This window comes from Elaeis guineensis, chromosome 14, assembly GCF_000442705.2.
Source record: "Elaeis guineensis isolate ETL-2024a chromosome 14, EG11, whole genome shotgun sequence".
NCBI lineage: Eukaryota > Viridiplantae > Streptophyta > Magnoliopsida > Arecales > Arecaceae > Elaeis > Elaeis guineensis.
Genome location: NC_026006.2, coordinates 66972853 through 66994824, shown reverse-complemented (window position 1 = coordinate 66994824; position 21972 = coordinate 66972853). Strand labels below are relative to the sequence as shown.

The 21972-nt window shown below is 36.0% G+C and overlaps 1 non-coding gene across 1 annotated transcript; it reads left to right on the top strand.

Moving 5' to 3' along the window:
• Positions 1-15831: 15831 nt before the first annotated feature.
• LOC140853866 (small nucleolar RNA R71) lies at positions 15832-15937 on the top strand. Its single transcript, XR_012137009.1, has one exon. It is a non-coding gene; the product is annotated as a small nucleolar RNA R71 (small nucleolar RNA).
• Positions 15938-21972: the final 6035 nt, after the last annotated feature.

The window sequence follows — 21972 nt, the reverse complement described above, 5'->3', positions numbered from 1 at the left end:
GAGATAATTATGAAGTTGAGTGGAATGTATGAGACAAATAATGGTGGTATATTAATATAAGTCTAAAATATTACAGTTCTTCAAAAAGTTGAGGAATCAATAAGAAGGGATGAGTTTGAGATTTCAAATAATTTTGTTATAACAAGATCATGAGAAATAAAAGATATTATTATAAGCTTGAGAATGACATGAAGAATGTATACTTTGAAATATATCTCAAACAACATAACTTAATTTCGAGGACGGAATTATTTGAAGGGGGGAGAATGTAACACCCCGGCCCAAAATCAGGCCCAGAATCAGCCACGGCCCATAAAAAAAAAAAAGAGGGGAAACGAAAGGAGACTCCCGAAGGGAGTCTTCTTCTCCGATGAATCCCGATCGGAGAAGAGTTCTAGGGCTCCAAGGATTCCCTATAAATCCCCTTCTCCCCTCCCTCCAAAGGATCCCAGAGCCCGACCTCCTCTCTTCTTCCTCCCTCTTTCTTTCTCGTTTTACCGATTTTCTTAGACCCGTGCTCACCGAAAATTGGAAATGGAGACGCTGCCGGAGCTCGAGGTAAGCCCCTCCCCTTCTTCCTCTCTCTCTTCCCTTTCTCCCCTGGCCCAAGGCCTCACCACCGGCCACCGACTTTGCCGAAAATCAGTCGCAAAAGAAATCCTCTGTTTTCTGAATTTTTCCTTGATTTTGCCGCGGTTCTCTTCTTCGCTGCCGGCCGTCCGCTGCTGGCCACCGCCGGCCGAACCCCATCGCCGACCGTTGTCGGATCTCCGGCCAAGCCGCCACCCCATCGGAGCTGAGCCACCAAAGGGGGGGGACCTCACGGTCTTCCCCTGTTTCAGCCAAGGGAGGCCGCGGGAAGAAAAGAAAAGGAAGAAGAAGAAGAAGAAAAGAAAAAGAAAAGAAAAAGAAAAGAAAAGAAAAAAAAAGAAGAGAAAAAGAGAAAGAGAAAATAAAAATAAAATAAAATAAAGAAGAAGAAGAAGAGAGAAAAATCTTCTCTCTTTTCTCTCTACCTTCTCTCTCCAGTTTCTCTCTCTAGATTCTCTCTCTATTTTCTCTCTCTAGATCTTTCTCTCTTTTTATGGATTTTATCTCTATAGAATCTTTCTACTCTCTCACTCTGATTTCATCACGGATCCTAGGATAAATTTGAAACAAAAATATGATGATTTGAGATTGCTTCGAAAGTCGTGCGGTAGATCTGATCCTAGTTCGATCCTATTCGAAATTTGTAACACTTGATTCATATTGAGTCATCCTGATAGGACCTCTGATGATCTCGATCATGACTGCCTCATCGGAAGGATACGAAAGTTTCTCTCTCCACTTTCTCTCTCTACTTTCTCTCTATAGAATTTTCTCTCTCTTCATGGATTTTTTCTCTCTAGAAGTCTTATGGATCAGTGGAGGATCCTGATACTTAGATAAGTCCTAATTTTGGTTAATCCGAAGAGAGGTCCTCGATCTGTGTTATTAGGATCGATTATCGGTAATTTTCTCTATATATGATTTTTATATTTGATCAGGGTCATGAAGAGAAACGATTATCTGCATAAGATATCGAGTGGAATATCTTGTTAGAGAAATTTATAAATCAAAGAAGAATATTGATTTCTGTGCTTGGATCAGTCATCGGTAAAGGTAAGAATCTCTGTACATGATCATCATTATATATGTTATTTTACCATTGATTTTATCTCCTTGATTTTGCATTGTTGGATTTGAGATCGATGAATTTGTTATATCTGAGATATTGTTATTTATTTATGTGATTTTGAGCATGAGTATACTATATCAATACAAATGTATCAGCGATTGATGGCATGATTATGTGTATGACATATTTATTACACTGCAAAAGATGAATTGATTAATGAAGTTAAATATCATAATTTCATGAAAATGAAAAGAAAGAGAAATATGGTTTGGACTGGTCTTGTCATGTGGAATAGCCTGCCAGGAGCTTATGCCTGGGACAACCCCCACAGGCTTATGTGTGGAAGAATCTGATCCGAGAAAGATCATGAATGATTTGATCCGAGAAAGATCATGGCTACTTTGATCCGAGAAAGATCATGAATATTTCGATCCGAGGAAGATCACAGAAATCGATCCGAATAAAAGATCGTCGCATGATCCTGGTAGTCCAAAGCCAAAGCCAAAGCTAAAGCTAAAGCCAAAAAGAAAGGATTAAAGATGATGCGATAATAGAAGAAAATAGAAAGATAAGACATGAAACAATCGTTGAATAAAATTGTTTCACTTATTTAACATATGATGATGCATCTCTTTTGATAAAACAGATAATCTATAAATATTTGCAGTATTCTGGACAGTGAATATCGACTTTTATGTGTTATTGCCTATCATTATTTTTAGATTATATTATTATATTGGTGTGATATGGAAATTCTTACTGGATGTAAAGCTCACACCCCTTCATTTTCTTTTTCTTCTTAGAGTTACAAGATGTCCATGGTTGGCTATGGTATGGATTTATGAGTGAGCGGATGCATAGATAGAGTACCGTTGATACCTGATCAGAGGATTAAAGGAATGTTAATTGTAATTATGCAAGTTTTTATGAATTATTATTGAAATTAATTGTTATGGATGTTAAGATTGTAATGATTTATTTTGGCCTTGCCTATTCTTTAGGGCTTGCTCTAAGGAGTGTGCGGCCATCACGTATCCGACCCAGGTGTTGGATTCGGGGCGTGACATAGCATCTGTAAATCCTGGAAATGGTCAAACCATGAGAAAGATCCCCATGCCCAAAGTGATATAAGGCAAAAATAACCTTGGCAAGCAATCAAAGAAGACATCAACACCAGTGCATTCCACAAGCTCTACATGAGACCTTGCACAAAGAGGCTACCCTCCTTGAGAGTTCATGCATTGATGGCTACCGCATTGATTTTTAGAGAAGCATATAAAGGGCTTGAAATGGAAAGACTAAACTTGAATAAAATGATATCATGCCTCTTTCTTTTTCCAACTATTCATTTTCGAACTATAAGAAATTAATTCTAAGATTTCTTGGCAATGTTGCAAACAACTTGGTAAATGATTGCTTCCAAGTAACCTTCACAGAACTGATGCTGTGGATACAAATGCAAATGGTGCAAATCTATGCAAAAATATCCCACTTTTATGACCATTGTCCGCTTTTAACGTTTAGCATTAGAGAAGGAGTTCTTATCCATTCTCCTCGTCCTTGGATAATCGGATCTCTTCCCCCAGAAATAGAAAAACTAGCGCCCTCCGGAACCCCAACCAGCAATTGGCCCTTACGATGGGCTTGGGCTTTCGTGGGCTTTCAGATTTCACGGTGGCCTCCGAGGGGTTCTTTGTTTAGAAGAGAAATTTTTTGTGCACCGTGGGCGGTGCAGAATGCGTGCATCGCCTGCAGTGATTGGCTCACGTGTGGGGCTGAGCTGCGGTGTGCGAAAATTTTTTTTTTTCGGCCCCACGCGTGAGCTAATTACTGCAGGCGGTGCGTGCGGTTCTGCGCCGCCCGCAATGCACAAAGAATTTCACTTGTTTAGAATATAACCAGCTCCAAGTTGGACTCGCGGTGGGCATTGGAAGCTTGAAACCACCATAGGTGGATTGAGCTGAACCACATCTTTCTAAGATGCAAGAGACTTCAATTCTCCCGTGCAGTGGTTCGGGTTGTATCTTTAGCGTGGAAGAATGATTGATCTTCTTTTATAACATTATCTATTAGATCGTGCTCTACATAGATCTCAAAGTACTCCGAATATTTTCATCGTCCATCTGCACAGCATTTGAAGCAACCATTGTACTATCCCATGATGGATTCATGCGAATGAAGGTATATCCTTCTATTGCACGAAAGATACAATCTTGTCCCATTATGCAGATGACCTGAACGTGGTTGTTGCCAAAGGTTCATCATATTCATTGGACCGGTAAATTTTCAATTTTTCATTAGAAATCTTCTGAGATCATGCACATGGTTATTTCTTTCATGATCATCTATTTTTCATCACATGATCTATTGATTAATTGGGCAAATAGGTGTGGGTGCAAATAGCTCTTCATGCATGTATATTAGAACTACACTGAAAACATTGCAGTATATGGTAAACCTAGAAGCATGCCTCCAAAGAGTTTTTACCACACAATGCCATGGGTTTAGCATCATTACTAGATTATGACAAATAGGCAAGTTAATTCGGCTTTCAATCCTAGCAATGTAGCTGTCGTCGGATGCATATTAGTGGAAATCAACATTATGGAGATGCCAAATTGAAAAGCTTCACCAAAGCTCTAGTATGAATAAACATGTCTTCGTTGTTCAGCAAGTCTCGTCTTTCTATTATTTTAACAAATACAAGGTGGAAATTAGTAGAAATGAAATGGTTCCAACTAGATACAGAGTGCACCTAGCAAACTAAGCATGAAATTAGCTAGTCACAGATGCAATGATAGCTGCTAAAGCTAAGAAACACGGAGTGGTTTCCTTCAAAATTTTCCACTTGATGTGAAATGTTATATAGGCACTAGAAAATAATTTCAGAAATGTCAGTTGTCCCGGTTTGAAGATTTGTAAAATTCATGATCTTGCAAAATAAGTTAAACAAATTCAGCAGTTCTTAATTCGTGTTTGACCTGACATTAGGTGATAAAGCTATAGTCTACATCACAAAACACATTTGATTCATTCAAAAAAAAAAAAAAAAAAAAAAAAATTCCTGCTCGTGGCAGAACTTTGTTTGTTAGGAGAGGATTGAAGTCAATATGATATCATAGCACCTGTCAAGTACTGCTTACAAGTACAATGTCCTCTTTTGTGCCCCAAACCAAAAAATTAAAAAATTAAAAAAATACAGCAATCGCTTCAGAAATCAGACCAATCACAATAAGACATTCTTCATAGTTCAACACCCAAACTACACCATGGTTAGCATCTGTAAATCTTGGAAGAGGTCAAACCATGAGGAAGATCCCCATGCCCAAAGTGATGTAAGGCAAAAATAAACACGGCAAGAGATCAAAGAAGACAATCAACACCAGTGCATTCCACAAGTTCTGCATGATGACCCTACGCAGAGGCTACCCTCCTCTTTTGAGAGTTCATGAATCGGTGGCTACAGCATTGATTTTTGGAGAAGCATTTGAAGGGCCTGAAATGGAAAGACTAAACTTGAATAAATGATATCATGCCTCTTTCTTCTTCCAACTATTAATGTTTCGAACTATAAGAAGTTCTAAGATTTCTAGGTTGTGTTGCAAACAACTTGGTAAATGATTGCTTATAATCAACCTTCATAAAGCTGAAGTTGTGGATACAAATGCAAGTGGTGCAAACCTATGCAAAAATACCACACTTTTATGACCATTATCCGGTTTTTTTTAACGTCTAGCATTGGAGAAGGAGTTCTTATCCATTCTCCTTGTCTTTGGATAATTGGATCTCTTCCCCTCCGCTTCCCGGAGAGACGCAAGAAATAGAACAACTGGCGCCCCTCCGGAACCCCAATCAGCAATAGGCTCTTACGATGGGCTTGGGCTTTCGTGGGCTTTGAGATTGAGGCCTCCGTAGGGGTGCTTTGTTTAGAATACAACCAGCTCTAAGTTGGACTCGCAGTGGGCGTTGGAAGCTTGTAACCACCGTAGGTGGATTGAGCTGAACCACATCTTCCCAAGATGCAAGGGACTTCAATTCGTCGAAGAATAAATTGATCTTCTTTTGCAACATTATCCATTAGATCATGCTTCGCATAGATCTCAAAGTACTTTGAATATTTTCATTATCAATCCGCACAACTCTTGGAGCAACCACCGCAGAATCCCATGATGGATTCATGCTAACAAAGGTATATCCTTCAATTGCACAAAAGATACAATCTTGTCCCACTTTGTAGACGATCTGAGCGGGGTTGCTGCCAAAGGTTTATCATATTCATTGGACCAGTTAATTTTTAATTTTTCATTAAAATCTTTTGAGATCATGCACATAATTATTTCTTTGGTCAAAGTCAACATTATTCATAATCATCTATTTTTCATCGTACAGTCTATTGATTAATTCGGCAAAAGGTGTGGGTGCAAATAGCTCATCATGCATATCTTCCAAAGGATGCCGTCAAATTTACCATATAAATAGAATTAGAGGGAGTGGTTCGCAACCAAAATCAGAATGGAAATGAAAATAAAATGATTTGAAATCGAAATCGGAATGATCGAATTTTCTGAAGCGTTTGATTCGTGATCGAAATCAGAATCGAAATTGAAATAAAATTTGAATCCATAGAGGAGAGTAGGATTGAGTTCTATATAGATTGAACCATTCCCATTCCACTCCGAATCGGAATCGGAATGAGACTCCTCTCAATCAAACGGTTGGAATGGAAGTCATCCATTCCGATTGAAATTCAAACCCTACTCCATCCAATCAAATACCCTCTTAGTGTCATTTTAATCATGAAGGCTATAGATTCAGCCTCCTTGCAATGCTTGCACTGAATCTTTGACTTTAATTGATTAATAAGTAGACAGTTTGAACGGAGCTATATAGCATGCTTGCTCTTTTTTCTTTTTTTTCTTTAAAAAAATGGCAGAATAAGATAGTAGTGTAGTGAGTGAAACATGCTTTATATTTTATTAAGAAAAATATGGTCTGTGCGCAAGAAAATGCTACACTGTCAGAGAAATGCAACACGATAGAAGAGTTCACTCCACTGCATAAGATCCTCGAATTTACTACGGCCACCATCTTTTGCTTTTTTTCATTCTCTTCCCCGCTCTTCCTGTTCTTTTTCATTAAGCGAGATCTCCGATTCCTTATCTGTTAATGTCTTTCCTCCGCCTATGAGCTAGCTAAAGATCCAACGTTATCCTTTCTAGCAATGGATCGGCCGGCTTTAAGCAACTTTTGTATTTCTTACTGAGATCCCACGTCTCGAAGTGGGCCCTCTTGGCCGCCCACGACCTTGGCTTTTTAGAGAATCTCGCTTCTGTGTCATAGAATTTATAGCTCGACAGTCCACCAGATAGGTTTGTTTATCCTTCAAGTTTCGAATGTCTTCTTGGATAGTTAGAGCGGCTGCTATGAGAGGGAACGAAAGAAGTCCTTCATAGTTGAGATTTTCGATACTCTAGCCATCGATACTTTCTTAAAAGAGTTTTTGGAGTTTCACTCAAAAAGGATAGATGAACTCCAAAAAGAACTCTTCCACGGGTCAGCATAAAAGGTTTGCCTTTTCGACTAAATCATAAAAAGAAACGAACTTGAATTACCAATACCACTGAATCTGAAAGCACGCCTAACTGCTTGCTGCACTTCGCGCGCTTTGGATCGCCCTTGACTTGGTTGGTATCTTGCTCTAAAAAAATCTGGAACGATAGGGAAGCTCAATGATGCCCTCAAATGGATCCGATATCTTGTCCCCAGTCGACTGTCTCTAATTCATCATCTTTCTGGCGCTCCGATCTTTAGCAAGTTTGAAATAAAGTCTGGATTTTGGGATTGGTGAAAAGACAATCCCTATTTACAGCTGGCTAAGTAAAACGTCCGGTGAGATAAGTAGACTATTCAGGAGGAAACACCATCCTCTCTATTAATATATTACAACTTTCCCGTTTCCTGTGGGGTAGCACTATTTGTCTCCATCATATATAGATGGCAAGATTGCCTTGCTTTTGTTGCTTGTTATATTTTGATTAGAGCGTTAGATAACCACGTAACAGATGGAGCCAAGAGCTAAACAAAAAGACAATCCAAATTGGCTTCTTTATTTGTTTTAGATAGAATGCAAAGATCATACCATTCTAATACGAATACAAACTATAGAATTGAAAAATAAAATATCACATCCAGTCACATAATGGTAGTATTCCTATGGGTGGGCTAGGAAAATTCCATGCTCTTGCCTTTCCATTGATTGATCTTCCTTGAGACACTGATTGGGCTATTTAGGTGGATGGGATGACAAACTTCTAAATCCTCCTTATCAAATGCCAAACCAAGGGAAACTCTTTGTATACTGTATGTATGCAGTGTAGAAAAAATAACCATCCATCTAATTAGGCTACGTAGTCACTGCTTTTCAATACATATTTAATATCTATAGTTTTATTTTTTTATTTAAAATTTTGAATGATAAAAATATTTCTTTCGTTTTGAAAAAATTATGACATTCCGTGGCAATATTATGACATTCTGTGGTGAAATTATGATTTTCTATATAAGATGTTAGAATTTTTTTATAGGATATCATAATTTTGGTAGGAATATTATTATTATTTAAAAATTTAATTCTATGAAAAAATTATGACATTCTATGCAGGAAGTTATAATTTCAGCACAGGATGTCATAATATCAGCATAGGATGTCATAATTTTTTCAGAAAAGAAAAATTTTTGTTATTCAAAATTTCAAATGAAAAAGTAGAATTACGGACATTAAATATGTATTAAAAAATGATGACTATATGGTCTAATCAGATGGAATGATGTATTTTTTTACACTATCACATATGTCATATAAGAAATTTTGACCAAACCAATGGCTCAAAAGTTTGTACGGAACTCTAAAAACTGCGAGTCTTGGGCCACGAGACTGGCCCAAGACTCAAACTTTTTGGGTCCTGCGACTTGGAGGCTTCCAAGTGGAAGCTCATCTCCCATCCACGTCGTTGGCTTCTACACAACGGCGGTCCTCAAAAAGTTGCCTCCGAAGGGGTGCTTTGTTTAGAATACGACCAGCTCAAGTTGGCCTCGCGGTGGGCATTGGAAGCTTGAAACCACTGTAGGTGGATTGAGCTGAACCACATCTTTTTAAGATGCAAGGACTACAATTCTCTTTGCAGTGTGATGCATGTCGTAGCACACCAAAATTAATCCTACTCACTACTATGTAAATAGGTGAGTCGGGATCGTATCCGCAGGGATCTTAGTTAATTATTTTAAAAATATAAAAAAAAATAATAAATTATAAAAAAAATTAAGAAAGAAGCATGAAAAATAAAATTACTTTTCATTAATCTAATAAAGAAGCATACATAAAGAAAAAAAATAAAATTACGATACAAGACAACTAAACTAAGTTGATCTTCTTGCTGCGTCGATGGTGGATGTGTCTCTTGAATCCTTCGTCTTCTTTCGTGCAGACAGCGACAGGATGGCTGGAAGCTTCGTTCAGGAACTCCAAAGAAGAAAGGTTGATGGAAGTGGATATGTAACAGAGAAAGGATAGCGGCACTACGATTAGAACCTCTCCTAGATTTGATGGGATGTGGAAAAGGGATCTATGGAGGAATATGTTGTGCTAGGGTTAGTACCTCTCCTAGACTTATGAAGAAGAGGAAGAGGGAGAGAGAAAGAGAGAAGCTTGAAGAGAACTTAGGCATTGGCTTGATTGAAAAAGAGGGAGGCCTTGGGGTTCTATTTATAGAGTGAGGAGGCTAGAGTTTCATGAAAAGAGAGATGGGAGTGTGAATAAAAACTTTTGGATCTTCATATTGATTCTCCTTCATTGATCAATAAGTCATGTTCACACTTAGTTCCATCTATCTTTTAATCTGGGCCTTTGATTGGAGAGGTTGCTTCTTGATCCTTGATCTTTAAGTTGCGTTCACACTGAAATAAGAGTTGATTGCTTGGTTCACTCAAATCTGAAGCAATTTGAGTCCAAATTGAATCGTATGAATCCAAACTCCCAATTATCTGCAAAATAGACTAGATAGCATTAAATTTTTAATAAAATAATATTAATGATTATAATATTTAGTATCTCTAGCATCTTAAATTAAGTATTCATCACACCCTCCAATTTGAACTTTACTCGTCCTCGAATAAAATAGATACATTAGCATTGTACACCAAATTGTCTTTGAATTGAAAGTTATCATAAACATTCCTAATTATAGTTGATGTCCGGCTAGATCATTAAAGAGGTACTTCATTGGATTATCAATTCGACCCAATTAATGGTTGAATATTAGCCATAAAATTTTTAGAGATCTTCTTTTACCGACTTCCCACTCTACTCTTTAAGTCCTCAAACTTGATGTGAGCAGGGTTTATTATCTTCTTACATTTTAGTCTCCTTATTCTTTTTTTTTTTTAAAAAATATTTACATGTATAGTCAGTGCAATGTCCTAACCCTTAAGCTTTCTAATTGACTCTTATAGCGAGCTTTAGGCCAATGACTCCCAAATTAGTTGGCTTTAGGACATTAGGTGTAAGGCACCCTCAGGCTTACTAACTCAAGTCAAAAAGACTACGAGTTAAAACTGACTATACAAGAGGTTTCTTCATATTTTCATCTTTTGACGTGAACAACAACGCTTACTTAGGCGAAGGAGTCCAGTTACTTAGTGAGAAATATTAAAAGCTTTTCTTTTTTATTTTACTCTCTTTTTTTTAAATAATATTTTTTTTGCATATCTTGATCTTTCCATCCATACCCCCATAAAGCAGATTCTTCATTGAGATGGTGAGAAAAGGGTTCTAGAATCACTTCAAAATTTAGTCTGATCTAAATTCTTTCATTAATTGGGTGTTCTTAATAATTTTTTTCTTGATATCTCTAAAATTATCTAGACCATTAATCATTTATTAATTAGAGTGTCTAGTTAACTTTAAATTGAGACAAAATTTAGATGCACAAAACTAATTATTTCTAACCATACTCGAGGACTTAATTAGTTATTCTCTCCCCCAACTTAATTTTCATTGTCCCCAATAGAAGAAGAGAATCATAACAAAGCAAAAATATAGTGTAACAAAAAAGACACCATCTGAGTTTGATGTGTGTAATGTTGATTAAGATGTCATTCATTGCTGGGCTAGTGTGTTCTTGACTCCATTAATCATAGTGCTCCCCCCAACTTGGCTAATTATCTTTTTCAAAAATTTTTATAAAATAAAAAGAAACTGGATAGCTGAAAAATAAAATATTGGGTTGCCTCCCAACAAGTGCTAAGTTTAAGGTTTTTAGTCAGACCAAGCAAAAGTTCAATTGTAAACTAGATCCTATAATTCAATTGAGTCAACTTGCTCGCCATCTCTAATTTCATCTACATAATGTTTCAATCGTTGGCCATTTACTTTGAAGATGTTTTTCTAATTACTCCATGAGGGAACACCTGAGTTACGACATATGGTCCATCCCAACGTGAATGGAGTTTTTCAGGAAATTATAGCAATCTCGGATTATAAAGTCACACTTTTTGATTAGGTTCGAACATTTTTCATGAAATGTATTTATCATGATAAGTCTTAGTTCGAGCCTTATAAATTCATGAACTCTCATATGCTTCATTGCGCAGCTTTTCTAATTCGTTCAATTGTAGTCTCCTATTACTACTCGCATTTTTCATGTCGAAATTGAATTGCTTTATGGCCCAAAATGCATGGTGTTCTAGCTCTACCGACAGATGGCAAGCTTTTTCAAAAATGAATCGATAAGGAGACATTCCTATCGGGGTCCTGTATGCAGTACGGTAGGCCCATAATGCATCGTCTAATCGTCCAGACCAATCTTTTCGATCAGGCCTAACCGTCTTCTCAAGAATTCATTTGATCTCTCTGTTGGAGACTTCTACTTGGCCACTAGTTTGGAGGTGATATGGTGTGGCAACTTTGTGAGTGATTCCATATTTCTTCATTAAACTTTCAAAGTGCCTATTCGTGAAGTATGTACCTCCATCACTAATAATGGCTCTTGAGCAACCAAATCGACTTAAGATATTTTGTTGGATGAATTTGATTATCACCTTATGATCATTCATTCTGGTTGCCATAGCCTCAACCTATTTAGATACGTAATCTACCACAATCAAAATATATTCATATCCATAGGATGGAGGAAAAGGGCCCATAAAATTGATTTTCTAAATATCAAAAACTTCCACGACTAAGATGGGAGATAGGGGCATCATATTTTTTCTAAAAATATTTTTCATTTGCTGATAGCGCAAGCACTCAAGGCAAAATTTATGTGCATCCTTAAATAATGTCGGCCAGTAAAACCCACTTTGTAACACTTTTGTGGCCATTTTCTTCCCACTGAAATGTCTCCCGCATGCATAAGAGTGACCAAAGGTAAGTATACTTTGATACTCACCCTCAGGGACACAGCATCGAATCACTTGGTCAGGGCAATGTTTGAACAATTCAGATTCCTCCCAATAATAATGTTTGACCTGTGAGAAAAATCGATCCTTCTCCTATTTTGTCCAATAGAGAGGAACTTATCCTGTTGCCAAGTAGTTAATGATGTGGCAAACTATGGGATTTGGTTAGAGGATATTGCAAAATATTGTTCGTCAGAAAATTTCTTCTTGACTTCATCTGTATCTATTGTATGATCAACTAAGATTTTAGAAACGTGATCAGCGACCATATTTTTGGAACCCTTCTTGTCTCGGATTTCTATATCAAATTTTTGAAGCAGAAAGATCCATCTGATTAATCATGGTTTAGTATCTTTCTTTGAGAGCAGATATTTCAAAGTTGCGTGATCAGAATACACTAGAATCTTAGACCTTAATAGATATGAACGAAATTTATCAAGGGCAAATATTACCGCTAGTAGCTCTTATTCTGTCGTAGTATAATTCAATTGAGCATCGAATAGAGTTTTGCCAGCATAATAGATCACATGTGGCTCTTTATTGATTCTTTGATCTAAGATGGCCTCTATTGCAAAATCGGAAGCGTCACACATGATTTCAAATGGGAAGGATCAATCAGGAGGTTTTATTATGGGTGCTGTTGTCAAGGCTGTTCGTAATGTGTAGAAGGCTTATAGACATCTTCATCAAAGATAAATGGTGTATCTTTGGCCAGCAGATTGTACAATGGTCTCGATATTTTGCTAAAATTTTTAATGAAGTGTCTGTAAAATCCAGCGTGACCTAAGAAAGATCGTATTTGTCAAACCGAAGTGGGGGGTGGTAGTTTTGAGATGACCTCAATTTTTGCTTTATCTACCTCAATCTCTTTTTTGGAAATAATATGTCCCAATACGATTTCTTCTGAACCATGAAATGGCTCTTTTTCCAACTTAAAATCAAATTTATCTCCATGCAGTGCTTAAGGACTTTGGAGAGGTTATGAAGATAATCCTCAAAATGATTCCAAATATGAAAAAATCATCCATATATACTTCGAGATATTTATCCATCATATCCAAAAAAATGGCCAAAATGTACCGTTGAAATGTAGCAGGTGCATTGCAAAGTCCGAACGGCATACGTTGAAAAGCGAAAGTACCGTAGGGACAAATGAAGGTGGTCTTCTCTTGGTCATCCAAAAATACAGGTATCTGATTGTACCCCGAATAACCATCTAGGAAACAAAAAAAATATTGACCTGCTAGTCGTTCTAGAATTTGATCGACGAAGGGTAATGAAAAATGATCCTTTCTAGTAATGGCATTGAGTTTTTTATAGTCAATGCACACTTGCCAACCAGATGGTGTGTGAGTGGGAAGCAATTCACCTTTTTCATTCTCCACCACAGTAATACTTGCTTTTTTAGGTACTACTTGAGTAGGACTGACCCATTTACTATTGGATATGGGATAGATGATTCTAGCATCTAACTATTTTACCACCTCTTTCTTCACTACTTCCCATATATTTGAGTTCAGTCTCCTCTGCATGTTTCGATGGGGTTTGGCATTTGCCTCGCAATGAATATGGTGCATACAGATGGAGGGGTCAATTTCTTTTAGATCGGTAATGGACCAGTCGATAGCCTCTTTATTTTTCTTCAGAAACCAACCAATTGTGCTTCTTAGTCCGGGGTCAAGTCTGATGCAATGATCACCGGAAGGGTGTCATTAGGTCCTAGGAATGCATACTTGAGTGTGGCCGAAAGTGACTTTAATTCTAGTACAGGTGGTGATTCTAATGATGGGCTATGGATGTATTGGCTAATGCAGGCAATAACTCATACTTGATTGTCTAATGGAGAGTAATTTCATCACTTGATGTATCAACTAAAATGTTTACTTCTTCACTACCTCCCTCCATATCACAGTCGTCCACTCCAAACTACGTCAAATGGGTGTCTCGAAAATCATGTGCAAAAATATTGATGTTGTTTCCTCTATAATATCCTCGAATGTATCTATCTCGAAGTAACTATCCATTGATGATCCCTGGGATTACTAAACATATTTAATCTCAGTTTCTTATTTCCAAATGATACGTCCATGACTCCTGTCCTATAATTGATGCACGCATTTGCTGTAGCTAGGAAGGATCTACCTAAGATAATGAGAATTTGCCTTGGATTGTCACTCAGTTCCATGTTAAAGACTAAATAATCAACTAAAAAATAGAACTCATCTATCTTGACCAAAACATCTTCGATCATCCCATGTGGTGTCTTAATTGATCTATTAGCTAACTGTAGAGTGACCGATGTGGGTTTCAATTCTCCGAATCCAAAAAGTTCATAAATCGAGCTAGGTAAAAGGTTCACACTCACCCGTAGACCTAGGAGAGCTTGTTCGATGTGAAGGTCTCCTATAATGCAAGAAATGGTAGAGGTATCTGGATCTTTAAGCTTTGGAGGGGTAACATGCTAGAATACAGAGCTAGCTTGTTCGGTGAGGCATACTTTCTTCGAGAGTTTTGATTGAGATTTACATTTCTGGGTGCATAATTCTTTCAAAAATTTTGCATAAGCTGGGACCTGTTTGATTGTATCTAGAAGGAGGAGATTAATTTAGACTTGCTTAAATAATTCCAACATCTCATCAAGTCTTCCTCCTTTCTTATCCACAAGAGTGGGGGCTTTTAGGGCCCTCAAAAATGGGGCTTTAGGCAAGTAAGGTGATTCCGGTGCAGTTGGTCCCTTTTCTACTTTTGTATCCTCCTTGCTCTTAGGTGATTTGGGCTTAGTCAGAGGTCTAGGGTCGGTCTCATTGATTTTACTCGTGTGTTCAATGACCTTCCCACTTTTGAGAGTCATGATTGATTTGGCGTGTTCAGAAAATGTATCTGAAGTATTGGAGCTCTCAACCATGAATTATCCTCTTGGATTGCTCTTAGATTGGCTAGGTAATTTTTTTCCTTCTCTCCTATTGACTGCGATTGTTAGTTGACCTATTTGGTTCTCTAGCTTAGCAATGGATTGCGTGTGGGAGTTAAGGGTCTGGATGTTGACTTCTAATCGTTCTAGCGCTTTTAGAATCTTATCCTCAAAAGCTGAGCTGTGACCAGTGATAGATGGTTGAGGAGTATTTTGAAACTGGTGGTATGGTCCATGCCTATATATCGGGTCCTGATAATTTGGTCTTGGTACAGCAGGGCCAACCACTGACTGTGATCTTCAGAAAAAATTTGGGTGGTTTCTCCAGTCGGGATTATAAGTGTTCGAATATGGATCATTTCCTGATCTACGAGCTTGTTGGACTTGAGCTTGCTGGACCTGCTCATGCACAAATTCAAAAAATTGAGGTACGATTGGACATTCACTAACAAAATAAGTCGGGCTTGCACACAATGCATAAACATCTTGTACTGGATTAGGTAGAATCGAAAAGTGTCCGGTATTCAGAAGATGGTCTAATTTTTTGGATAACTCATCTATCTTATTGTGGATATCCATAACATTTCCAATCTGATAGATTCCACCTCTTTTCTATTAAGACATAGGTTATTCTCTAGAGGTGGCAGATATGTGATGTAGGAAGTTCTCACTAAGTGTTTCAAAGAGCTGCCAAGCCTCGTCCTCACTCTTTAGCATGAATGTTCGACCACACGATGCATCGATCATTTATCGGTATTTCTCTAATCGACTATCGTAGAAACACTGAACAAGTTGCTATTTGGGGACAGCGTGGTGGGGGCATTTACGAATAAGATCTCTTAACCTTTTCTATGTCTCATGAAAAAGTTCACCATCCAATTGAAAAAAACTAGTGATGGCTTTTCTAATTTGATTCGTTTTTCTAATTGAAAAGTATTTCTTAAGAAATTCTCTCTGAAGATGGTCCCAAGTTGAAATGATTATAGAATCTAGGTTTTTAACCAATGCTTGGCTTTATTCTTAAGTGAAAAAGAGAACAGTTTCAACCTGAAGGCATCATCGGAGAAGTTTTGGATTTTTACTATAGAGCATATCTCAAAAAATTCGTCCAAGTGTTTATACGGATCCTCATTCATCAGTCCATAGAATGATGGAAGCATTTGAATGATGCTGGACTTGATTTCATATTGTGCCACCTCCACAGGAGGAGGCTGGATACATGACGAGTAAGTGTAAGATGATGGAGTAAAATTCTCTCTCAATTGTTGTGGTGGGTCAGTCTCTTGTTTTGGATCCATGATTTTGATTTGGTTTATTCGAATCATTTTTTCTAGCTCTAGGTCTAATAGGTGTAAATCAGGTTGTAATGATCGACATCCTAGCATGTACCCAAAAGATCTCATCGAGTTTTAATTTTAACAAGTTTTTTTTTTGAAAGAGAAGAGAAGAGTAGGAGGAGGAAAAAGAATTCTAAAGAAGAGAACATAAGGAGTTCTAATGCTAAGAAGATAGAGAAGAATTAATTAAATTTGATATTTTTAGTCCACAATCAAGTGGTTCAATCAATTCTATCTATGGATTATCCTAGATCTAGACAGTTCATAACTGCCAAGGTCACCTTCAAGCACTTCAAGTAGCAGACTAGCCGCTCAACTGGCCAGGTAAGTGTAAGGTTGGTGGGGGTCCCCCCGTTGCTTTCCTTAGACACCAACTGTGTTGGTCATGTTAGTGAATAGAACCAATTAATGAACCACCTTCTTTCAGGCATAATCTTTGAACCACTTTTCTAGACACCAGTTAAACTGACTAAGCTGAACTCGATCTAACTTTTAAGGTTTCTTGTCCTACTGAGCTCGAGGATCCTTAAGGGTCAACGTCTAATCGATTTTAAATTAGAAGTTTAGATCAATATAATTGCAAGGTGGTGATTTATGGGCCAAGAAAAGGTGATAAAATTTCTACCTTATGTTGATTAGGGTTTTGCCCTTAAGATTTTTTTTTTATGAAAATATGCAATGCAAAAGGAAAAGATGTCTAAACATGTTAAGTGGATTTTAAAATTTAATTGATTTATTTATATTAGTCAAGTGTTATGTATTATCATTGTATTCCTTTTATATTATATTATTTTTTAGTAAGAAGAAATAAAAAATAAGTTTTTAAATTAGGTTAATTAGATATTAGAAGATCAAGTGATCTAACTAAATGAAAAGTAAATTATATAAGATTAAAAGGTAAGTAGGTATTTTACAAATAAAGTAATAAATCAAATCTACTTTTAGGGTAATAAATTATTCTAAGCTATAGAAAATAGTAAATCACTAGGAATAATAAGTAATAATAAATAAGGTAACTATTTAACTATGCAAATAAGGTAATCTCACAATTAAGAATAAAAGGTAACTACGTAATCCAAATAAAAAGCTAAGAATCTAATCTACTTATGAAGTAGGAAATCACTAATTATATAAAACAGTAAATTATTCTAATCTATAGAAAGTAGTAAATTGCTAGGTTATAGAAAGTAGAAAATAATTCTATGCATGCAAATAAAGAAATCTAAATATAAAATAGTAAATCTACCATATACGAAGAGTAATATGAGGCAAAAATTTTGAGAAATCTAAAGTACGAAATAAAAATCTAAAAAGTAGTAAATTTTTTTTATTTTATAGATTTTTTTTTGATTTTAATTTTTTTTTTAAAACAATCGTGTCAAAATTTTCAGCAACGGCGCTAAAATTTGATGCATGTTGTAGCATATCAAAATTAACCCTACTCACTACTATGTAGATAGGGTGAGTCGGGATCATATCCGCAGAGATCTTTGTTGATTATTTTAAAAATAAAAAAAATAATAAATTATTAAAAAAAAATTAAGAAAGAAGCATGAAAAATAAAATTACTTTTTATTAATCTAATAAAGAAGCATATATAAAGAAAAAAATAAAATTACAATATAAGATAACTAAACTAAGTTGATCTTTTTGTTGCACCCGATGGTGGATGTGTCTCCTTGAATCCTTCATCTTCCTCCATGCAGACAGTGACAGGATGGCTGGAAGGTTTGGTACAGGAACTCCAAAGAAGAAAGGTTGATGGAAGCGGATATGTAACAGAGAAAGGGTAGCGGCATTAGGATTAGAACCTCTCTTACATTTGATGGGATGTGGAAACGAGATCTATGAAGGAATATGTTGTGCTAGGGTTAGTACTTTCCCTAGACTTATGAAGAAGAGGGAGAGAGAGAGAAAGAGAGAAGCTTGAAGAGAACTTAGGCATTGGCTTGATTGAAAAAGATGGACGCCTTAGGGTTCTGTTTATAGAGTGAGGAGGCTAGGGTTTCATAAAAAGAGATATGGGAGTGTGAATAAGGACCCTTGGATCTTCATATTGATTCTCCTCCATTGATCAATAAGTCGTGTTCACACTTAGTTCCATTTATCTTTTAATCTGAACTTTTAATTGGAGAGGTTGCTTCTTGACCCTTGATCTTTAAGTTGCGTTCATAGAGCTGATTGCTTGGTTTACTCAAATTTGATCCAATTTGAGTCCAAATTGAATCGTATGAATCCAAACTCCCAATTACCTGCAAAATAGACTAGATAGTATTAAATTCTTAATAAAATAATATTAATGATTACAATATTTAGTGTCTTTAGTATCTTAAATTAAGTATTCATCACAGTGGTTTGGGTTGTATCTTTCGCATGGAAGAATAATTGATCTTTTTTTGCAACATTGTCTAGTAGAACGTGTTTTACATATATCTCAGCAGCATTCTGAAAATTTCGATTCAACTACCTACACAGCCCGAAGCAGCCATTGCACAATCCCATATTAGATTCATGCGAACAAAAGTATATCCTTTTATTGCATGAAAGACACAAGCTTGTCCCGCTCTGCAAACGATCTGAACGTGATTGTTGCCAAAGGTTTATAATATTCATTGGACCGGTTAATTTTTAATTTTTCATTAGAAATCTTCTGAAATCATGCATATGATTATTTCTTCAGTCAAAGTCATCATTATTCATAATCATTTATTTTTCATTGCATGATCTATTGATTGGTTGGGCAAATAGGTGTGGGTGAAATAGCTCATCATGTATGTTTTCCAAAGGATTTCGTCAAACTTGCCATATAAATAGAATTAGCGTCACTTAATCATGAGGGCTATACTTTCAGTCTCCTTGCAATGCTTGCACTGAATCTTTGACTTTGACTGATTAATAAGCAGAGAGTTTGACTGGAGCTACATGTGGCATGCTTGCGCCCTTTTCTTCTTTAAAAACAAAAGCAGAATAAGATAATAGTATATTGAGTACGATATGATTTATATTTTATTAAGAAGAGTATGCTTTTCATAAAGCATACTCAAGAAAACAAAAAACAATCCCTATTTACAGCTAGCTAAGTAAACCGGTAGGTGAGATACATAGACTTTTCAGAAGGAAAAACCATCCTCTCTATTAATGTATTACAACTTTCCCGTTTCCTTGGAGGTAGCACCATTTGTCTCCATCATACTGTCTTGCTTTTCTTGCTTGTTATATTTTGACAAGAGCGTTAGATAACCACGTAACAGATGGAGCCAGGAGCTAAACAAAAAGACAATCCAAATTGGCTTCTTTATTTGTTTTAGATAGAATGCAAAGATAATGGTAGTATTCCTATGGGTTGGCTAGGAAAATTATTCCATGCTCTTTAGCTTTCGATTGATTGACCTTTCTCTTGGGACACTAATTGGGCTATTAAGGTGGATGGGATGACAAACTTCTAAATCCTCGTTGTCAATGCCAAACCAAAAAACTTCTTTGTATACTGCATGTGGTGTAGAAAAAATACACTGTCCCATCTGATTAGGTTACGTGGTCATCACTTTTTAATGCATATTTAATATCCGTAGTTTCACTTTTTTATTTGAAATTTTGAATGATGAAAAATATATATTTTTTAAAAAAATTATGATATCTCATGGCGATAATATGACATCATACGGTGAAATTATGACTTCCTGCACAGGATGTCATAATTTTTTCATAGGATATCATAATTTTGGTAAGAATATTTTTATCATTTAAAAATTTAATTCAATAGAAAAATTATGATACCCTATACAGGAAATTATAATTTCAGTACAGGATGTCATGATATCATGACAGAATGTCATAATTTTTTCAGAAGAGAAGGGTCATTTTCGTTATTCAAAATTTGAAATGAAAAAATAGAATCGTGAATATTAAATATGTATTGAAAAATGATGACTATATGGTCTAATCAGATAGAACGATATATTTTTTCTATACTATCACATGCATCATATAAGAAATTTTTGGCCAAACCAATGGCTCAAAAAATTTGTACGGAACTCCAAAAACCGTGAGTCTTAGGCCACGGAACTGGCCCAAGACAAACTTTTTGGGTCCTGCGGCTTGGAGGCTTCCAAGTGGAAGCTCATCTCCCATCCACGTTTTTGGCTTGGTGCTTTGTCTAGAATACAACCAGCTCCCAGTTGGCCTCGTGGTGGGCATTGGAAGCTTGAAACCACTGTAGGGGGATTCAGCTGAACCACATCTTTCTAAGATGCAAGGATTACGATTCTCCCTTGCAGTGGTTCGAGTTGTGTCTTTCGTATGGAAGAATAATTGATCTTCTTTTGCAACATCTTCTATTAGACCATGTTTTACATATATCTCAAAAGCATTCTGAAAATTTCGATTCAACTACCTACACAGCTCGAAGCAGCCATTGCACAATCCCATATTAGATTCATGTGAACAAAAGTATATCCTTTTATTGCATGAAAGATACAAGCTTGTCCCGCTTTGCAAACGATCTGAACGTGGTTGTTGCCAAAGGTTTATAATATTCATTGGACTGGTTAATTTTCAATTTTTCATTAGAAATCTTCTGAAATCATGCATATGTAGGTGAGATACATGGACTTTTCAGAAGGAAACACCATCCTCTCTATTAATATATTACAACTTTCCCGTTTCCTCGGAGGTAGCACCATTTCTCCATCATACTGTCTTGCTTTTCTTGCTTGTTATATTTTGATAAGAGCGTTAGATAACCACGCAACAGATGGAGCGAAGAGCTAAACAAAAAGATAATCCAAATTGGTTTCTTTATTTGTTTTAGATAGAATGCAAAGATCATACCATCCTAATATAAATACAAACTATAAAATTGACAAATCAAAAATCATATTCAGTTGCATAATGGTAGTATTCCTATGGGTTGGCTAGGAAAATTATTCCATGCTCTTTACCTTTCGATTGACTGACCTTTCCCTTGGGACACTGATTGGGCTATTGAGGTGGATGGGATGGCAAATTTCTAAATTCTCCTTATCAAATGTCAAATTAAGAGAAATTTTTTATACATCACATGCAGTATAGAAAAAATGCATCGTTCCATTTGATTAGATCACGTAGTCACTGCTTTTCAATACATATTTAATGCTTATAATTTTAATTTTTTGTTTAAAATTTTAAATGACGAAAATATTCTTCTTCTTCTGAAAAAATTATAACATCCTACGGTGATATTATAATATCCTATACATGGTGTTATAATTTTTTTATAAGATATTATAATTTTGATAAAAATATTTTCAACATTTAAAAATTTTATAATATGAAAAAATTATGACATTTTATGTAAAAAAATTAATTTAATACCATAATATTATAACAGAATGTCATAATTTTTATAGAAAAAAATTTTTTTTATTTAAAATTTTAAATAAAAAATAAAATTATAAATATTAAATATATATTAAAAATTAATAATTATGTAGTCTAATTAGATAAAATGATGTTTTTTTTTTTCTACACGCGTTCTAGTAGAAATTTCCTGTCAAATCAATAGCAGAGTAAGTTCGTACGGTACTCCAAAAACCGCGAGTCCTGGGCCACGGGACTCAACCCTTTTGGGT